Source organism: Hyla sarda, chromosome 3 (assembly GCF_029499605.1).
Source record: "Hyla sarda isolate aHylSar1 chromosome 3, aHylSar1.hap1, whole genome shotgun sequence".
Taxonomy (NCBI): domain Eukaryota; kingdom Metazoa; phylum Chordata; class Amphibia; order Anura; family Hylidae; genus Hyla; species Hyla sarda.
Window position 1 is genome coordinate 428,137,257 of NC_079191.1, and position 7,465 is coordinate 428,144,721.

The 7,465-nt window shown below is 50.7% G+C and overlaps 1 pseudogene; it reads left to right on the forward strand.

The window, feature by feature from the left end:
* Positions 1 to 469: 469 nt before the first annotated feature.
* Positions 470 to 537, forward strand: LOC130363400 (U6 spliceosomal RNA; annotated as a pseudogene).
* Positions 538 to 7,465: the final 6,928 nt, after the last annotated feature.

Below are 7,465 nucleotides of genomic sequence, written 5' to 3' on the forward strand. Positions count from 1 at the left end.
GCGCTTGGGTGAGTGGTCTATTGGCCTTAAACTCTGGGTGCCTGGGGTTTGGCGGACTTAGCTCCCGAGGCTTGTTCCTTATCCTGGATCGGTGGCTGCCACCCAGTTACGGTTTTGTTTTGGTTTTCTCCCCCTTTGTTTGGTTTATCTCTCCATCTTGGTTGTAGTCTCTCTCTGCTGCTCCATTTGTCCTAGTGTATTTGTCTGATATTTTTTCCTGTTTTGCTCCCAATCTCTGGTAGGCATGGGACTCCTGTATGTCGTGCTGGGTGCTTTAGCTGATGTGGCGGTGGGTAGGTTTTGCTTGAGCCTTCGGTGGTAGCTTTCGCTTGAGTATCCGTTTGTCTTGCCTTGTGAGTTCTTTTCGTGGTGGTATTCCGGAGGGGGATTCTCCTGTGCTCTACGCTTGTTGGGGTGTGGTTTGTTGCTGCAAGGCTGACATGCAACTTTGTGAAGTGTTCCATATTTTGTGCTCGTTTCGGCAGCACATATGTTAAAATTGGAACGATACAGTAAAGATTAGCATGGCTTCCGCATGCCGCGTTGGCGTTGGTCTGCTACTTTCCTGTGGTCAGGGAGTGATTGCATTTTCTCTGTTTTGGTTTCCTCGGGGCTCGCTAGGTGCCCTGGCTCCGGTCCTTGCTAGTTTACTGAATGTTCCACGAGGAATATGGTTCTGGGCAGAGTTTTTTCCTGCAGGTTGTCTCTGGCTGCCGAGGGTGTGTGGTGTCTGTGCCCCCGCATATGTGCCCCGGGTGCGCTAAGGGCTGACATTTCAGTTGCTTGGGGTTTTTCGTGAGTCGTGCAGTGGACAGGCCTGCTTTCAGTCCCCCGTTGCGGCTCACGGACAGCTTGCTCTGTTCTCAGATGTTGCTGGTTTGGTTGGTTGTTGGTGTGGTGTTTGGTTTTTCCAGTGGTGCTGCGGGGTGGTTTACCCCTGGGTCTTAGTAGTCGGGGGGTTTCTGCCATGCTTGGGTTTTGTTTGCGCTTTTCCCTTGGTGTGGTTGTGGGACTTTGGGTGCTTGCTTCGGCAGCTCATGTTCTAGAATTGTAACAGTACTGTGTGGGTTGGCGTGGCCCCTGCGCTTGGTTGCGCTCTAATTTGGTGATACTTTTCTTCTTTTCTAGGGTGTGATTTGAGTGATCGTGGTGTGTTGTCGGTCTGACATTCAGGGCGTTGTCTCTGCTATTATCTCTTTTTCGGCTTTCTTCCTGTGCTCGGCTTGTTGCACCCAGTTCTTCGCTGTTTGGAGTTACGATTTATTTTGGGGCTATGCTCCTTGGGGTCGGTACTGGGTGTTGATGCTTTGTCCCATTTTCTCTGGCAGTGGTTCCGGAGGTGTCTCCCTCATGTGGAATTGGGAGGTTTGCTCGTGTGGCTGGCCCATGGGTCATCGTGCAGAGTGGTGTATTTCTTTGTCCTCTTTGGTGGGTCCTGCGACTCACGGTAAGGTGCTTGCGAGTGGTTGGTGTTGGTGTGGAGGCCTGGAGTTCTACAGTCAAGGAGCGTCCCGGAGGTTCCAAATGGTCTGTGGATAGGGGATTTGTTTTTCACACCTGGAATGCCCCTTGTAGTAACCTTGCGAGGCTCGGATGTTTGATTTCCTATTTCGTTTTAATAGGATGTGATAAAGGACGTTAACTGCTGTGTCACCTCTCCAAGGAGGTTCGAGATTTGGGCTGTGTTCTCCGTGCATCCAAATAACATTCTTAGTATGTGACGCTGGGTATCTTCACCTGTTCATGTGGGTGGCTTTCCCGCTGTGTTGCGATCCAGTGGGGTGCGGTTGCCGCACGGCTCATGGAAGGGGGTGATTTTCTTTTCTGCTTTGCGGTTGGTGTATACCTAGGGGCTGGGCCTGCGAGTGGGTGGCCTTGCTGTCGGCGACCGGTTTTTCCTATCAGTTTTTGGGTCGCTTGGTGGCGGCTGCGGGTCGGGTTTTCGGTTGTTGCTTTTGCGTAGTTTTTTCTGATCCGAGGTTTTGCGCTAGCTTTTTTCGAGGCTATGTGGATGGTGCACTTCCTTTCTCCTCGTCTCCTTCCATGGAACTTGGGTGTCTGTGTTTTTGGGTGCCTATTTTGTGGTTTCACAAATAAAGTTAAAAAAAAAAGAAAAAAAAAAAAGGCCCGTCGGTCCGAGACTGCTTAGGCGATCCGGGTCACGCAGCTTGTGCTGCATGAGGGTCCGCGAATGACTGTTTTTTCCGTTGTCATCCTATTGTTGACTGGGCGGCGATGGCCCCCCCCCCCCCCCCCTTTTTTTTTTTTTTTGCTCCCCGCCACCGATTATTCAGTTTCAGGTTTTTTGTCTGTTTTGGCTTTTCTTTAATAGGATGGGGTTTTGTGAGTTCGGGATTTGCTCTCTTTTTGTGTCGGGGCCGGCGGAGGTGGCTGGGTTTCCGGAGAGGGTAGCGCTGCGCATGGGGCACGAGCGATCTGCATGTTGTGTTGCTATTTTCGCCCAGTTTGATGTTTCCCATATGTGTTTTTGTTTTAAGAGCGACTTTCCGCAAGGTGGTGCGAGTGCTGCGGCACTCTTCGGTGTATGGGCGAGTCTGAGAGTGGAGTTCACACAAGTTATTTAACAAAAAAAAAAAAAATTATCCTGGCGGCAGGTACCTCGGATTTCCTGGAGAGGAAAAGTGTTGGGCGGATTTCCTGGAGAGGAAATGTGTTGGGTGTGTCCGGGGGGCTGAGGTGGCCCCAGGTGTTGGCTATCCAGTATCTCTTGGGTGGGGGTCGGAGCCCAGTGTAGGGCTAACTGGTCTCCTCCGTGGCGGTAAGAAGACGGTGAAAGCAGCACCTCTCGGGTTGGTAAGAAGCCAATCGGTGTCTTTGTTACAGTTAAGTTGTTATTTATATAAGTAATTTTATAAATAAAGCTGTGGCCGATCCCCACCCACGGAAAAGTTAAATTGTTGTTGTGTCAGTTATTATTTAATTATTTATTGTAGTAAGGGGGAGGGGTAGTTATAGCCTGCTAGGAGCTAATTGGGTCTCAACAGTCTCAATCGTGTCACAGAAGCTCATACATTTACTCAGCTCATACGGCTCATACATTTACTCTTTTATTAAATTTACTGTTTTATAGATCCACAGCGCTATCGGGATCCCTATGCCCGATAGCGCTGTCAGCGTGCCTCCCGCCACCGCTAACTACACCCCACGCCCGCAGCTCTACTCCCCGTCCCCCGTTAACGCTCAGGGAGCTGGGAATATAAAGTAGAGCATCGGGTGCAGGTAAAGTAGTACTGCGCATGCGCGCGCAGCTAAAGCAGTAATGCACATGCGCAGCACTACGCAAATAGCGTAGGGAAGTAGGTAGGTAGCGTAGCTGTAGATTAGCGTAGGTTGTAAGTTAGCATAGTTTAGTATTGATAGTGAAAGGAAGTTAGGCACCACAACTCCCAGCATGCCCAGACAGCTAAAGGCTACCCAGGCATGCTGGGAGTTGTCGTTTAGCTCATAGTGCAGCGAAGGCACCACAACTCCCAGCATTAAATCAGGCCACAGAGCCCATGTGAGCTCCGTGCAGCTTCAGCTATCACAGGGAGAGGAGATCCTCCCCCTGTGATAGCCAAACTGAGACTGCTGTGCGCGTCGATGCGTGACGGTTAAATATGTCACGTGACAAGTGTGAGCCAATAGGATGTGATGGAGGCGGAGCATTTCATTGTATGGCAAATTTCATTCTATGGCAATGCACCGGCCCGAGTCTGAAGAGGGGTGTCGTGCATGTGACGTCCCCCCGCAGACCCGCACAGGAGGACGTCAGTGATGTCACTCGTCAGGCCGCCGTCGGAGAGAAGCGCAGCGCAGGACAGGTAAGTGTGTCTATGTGTGTGTGTGCATGTGTGGGTGTCTGTGTGTGTATGTATGTGCATGTTTGTGTGTGGGTGTCTGTGTGTGTATGTGTGTGTGTGCATGTGTGGGTGTCTGTCTGTGTGTGTATGTTTGTGTGTGTGAGTCCGGGGGGAACCTGCGTCTACCTAATGTGGGGAACCTGCTACTACCTAATGTGGGGAACCTGCTTCTACCTAATGTGGGGAACCTCTCTAACTAATGTGGGGAACCTGCTTCTACCTAATGTGGGGAACCTGCTTCTACCTAATGTGGGGAACCTGCTTCTACCTAAAGTGGGGAACCTGCTACTACCTAATGTGGGGAACTATACTGCCAACCTAATGTGGAGAACTATACTGCACCTAATGTGGGGGAACTATACTGCCAACCTAATGTGGGGGAACTATACTGCATCTAATGTGGGGGGAACTATACTGCACCTAATGTGGGAAACTATACTGCACCTAATGTGGGGAACTATACTGCACCTAATGTGGGGAACTATACTGCACCTAATGTGGGGGAACTATACTGCACCTAATGTGGGGAACTATACTGCACCTAATGTGGGGAACTATACTGCACCTAATGTGGGGGAAATATACTGCATCTAATGTGGGGGAACTATACTGCACCTAATGTGGGGGAACTATACTGCACCTAATGTGGGGGAACTATACTGCACCTAATGTGGGGGAACTATTCTGCACCTAATGTGGAGAACTATACTGCACCTAATGTGGGGGAACTATACTGCACCTAATGTGGGGGAACTATACTGCACTTAATGTGGGGGAACTATACTGCACCTAATATGGGGGAACTATACCGCACCTAATGTGGGGGAACTATACTGCACCTAATGTTGGGGAACTATACTGCACCTAATGTGGGGAACTATACTGCATCTGATTAAGGGGGGCAGGGGACTGATGAAGGGGTACATGGGACTGATTAAATATAAAAAAATATATATTTGTCACAAAGATTTTATTTCCTCTTTGTGTACGTTTATGGGTGGGCGCCACAAGGTTAGCTCGCACAGGGCGCCTGAACACCTAAGGCCGGCCCTGTATACACCTCCTCTCTAGCTCTATCTGTATACTGCTGCTATCTCTATGGGATCAGGATATACAGTTGTTATACACCTCTCCTCCAGTTCTATCTGTATACTGCTGCTATCTCAACATCACGACCCCCACCATGGGAACCCAGCGCTCTAAACATACTGTTTAGAACGACGAGTACGGCATGGAAATCGTTGGGGTCCCAGCAGTGAGACCCCCGTGATCAGACATCTAATCCCCTATCCTTTAGATAGGGGATAAGATGTCTAGGGGCGGAGTACCCCTTTAAGTGCCAGTGCACATTCCCAAAAGTTAATCTTTTGCAACCGTATGACCCCTAGCAAGTTCCCTGCATGAGTCCCATTCTTCAGAAAAAGTCTCGGGCACGGAACCTGCTGGGTGTCCTATGGTTGCCTCGGCAACTGTACCACCCAGCATCAGCTGCCTCTCCCTGCACCGCATTCTGCAGATCGCGCAGAAGAGAAGCTTTGGACATATAACCCTTTAAGGACCCAGGACGTACTAGTACGTCCTGGTGTTTCTCCGGTCTCTGCCGCGCCCCGGGCAGAGATCGGAAGCGGATGCCTGCTGAAATGCTTCAGCAGGCATCCATGGCAAACGCCGAGGGGGGCCATGTAGGAAATCACCCCTGCGATCTGCGGCGATACCGGGCTAATCGGGCATCTGGGACCCGACCGCTTGGTAATTTTGCATGATCCCGGTTGTTACAGACAGCCAGGACCATGCTAAAGTATAGGAGCGAGGTGGCAAGCCTGCCACCTCCTCCTATACCCTGCGATCCGTCGGTTAGTTAACCAACCAATCACAGGGGGGGGGGGCGGTTACTTCCTCCCGCCCTGCCCGGCCCCTGGATGTCCGGAGAGGACGGGAGGAAGACCGGAGGACGCGGCGTGGGACGGGGGAGTGCTGGGGACGGCGGAGACGGCGGCGGTGGCGACAGGTGAGTGGATCTTCGGCAGCGTTGCGGGACCTTTGCAGCAGTCCAGACCGCCGTAAAGCGATCTGGACTGCTCCATCTGGTCCCCTTACACTACAACTCCCAGCATGCCCAGACAGCCCTTGGAGGTCCACATCTGGAGGTCCACAGTTTGGAGACCACTGTGCCCTTCCAGATGTTGCAAAACTACATATCCTCAGCATGCCCTTACTGTCCAGGCATGCTGGGAATTGTAGTTCTGTAACATCTGGCCCTTCAGATGTTGCAGAACTACAACTCCCAGCATGCCTGGACAGTTTTGGCATACTGGGAGTTGTAGTTTTGCAACATCTGGAGGGCTACAGCTTGGACACCACTACACTGTGGTCTCCAAACTGTTCTCCTTCAGCTGTTGCGTAACCACTACTCCCAATATGCCCTTCGGCTGCCTGGGCATGCTGGGAGTTGTGGTTTTGCAACAACTGGAGGCATACTGGTTGGGAAACATTGTCTCTGTCCTAACTCAGTGTTTCCCAACCCGTGTGCCTTCAGCTGTTGCAAAACTATAACTACCAGCATGCACTGATAGACCGTGCATGCTGGGAGTTGTAGTATTGCAACAGCTGGAGGTTCCCCCCCCCCCCCCCTGTGAATGTACAGGGTACATTCACATGGGCAGGGGGCTTACAGTGAGTATCAGGCTGCAAGTTTGCAATGCAGCAAATTTTGCACGGCTGCTCAAACTCGCAGCGGGAAACTCGCTGTAATCCCCCGCCCGTGTGACTGTACCCTAAAAACACTACACTACACTACACTAACACAAAATAAAATAAGTAAAAAACACTACATATACACATACCCCTACCAACCCCCCCTCCCCTCCCCAATAAAAATGAAAAACGTCTGGTACGCCACTGTTTCCAAAATGGAGCCTCCAGCTGTTGTAAAACAACAACTCCCAGTATTGCCGGACAGCCATTGACTGTCCAAGCATGCTGGGAGTTTTGCAACAGCTGGAGGCACTCTGTTTGGGAATCACTGGCGTAGAATACCCCTATGTCCACACCTATGCAAATCCCTAATTCAGGCCTCAAATGCACATGGCGCTCTCACTTTGGAGCCCTGTCGTATTTCAGGGCAACAGTTTAGGGTCACATATGGGGTATCGCCGTACTCGGGAGAAATTGCCTAACAAATTTTGGGGGGCTTTTTCTCCTTTCACCCCTTATGAAAAGGGGTGTTGCCCTATACTTTTCAATTTGTCAAGAGGTAAAAGGGAAAAAAGCCTCCCAAAATTTGTAATGCAGTTTCTCCTGACTACGGAGACACCCCATATGTGGGCGCAAAGTGCTCTGGGGGCGCATAACAAGGCCCAGAAGGGAGAGTGCACCATGTACATTTGAGGTGATTTGCACAGGGGTGGCTGATTGTTACAGCGGTTTTGACAAACGCCAAAAAAACAAAACCCCACATGTGACCCCATTTTGGAAACTACACCCCTCACGGAATGTAATGAGGGGTGCAGTGAGAATTTACACCCCACTGGTGTCTGACACATCTTTGGAACAATGGGCTGTGCAAATAAAAATTTTTGTACAGCCCACTGTTCCAAAGATCT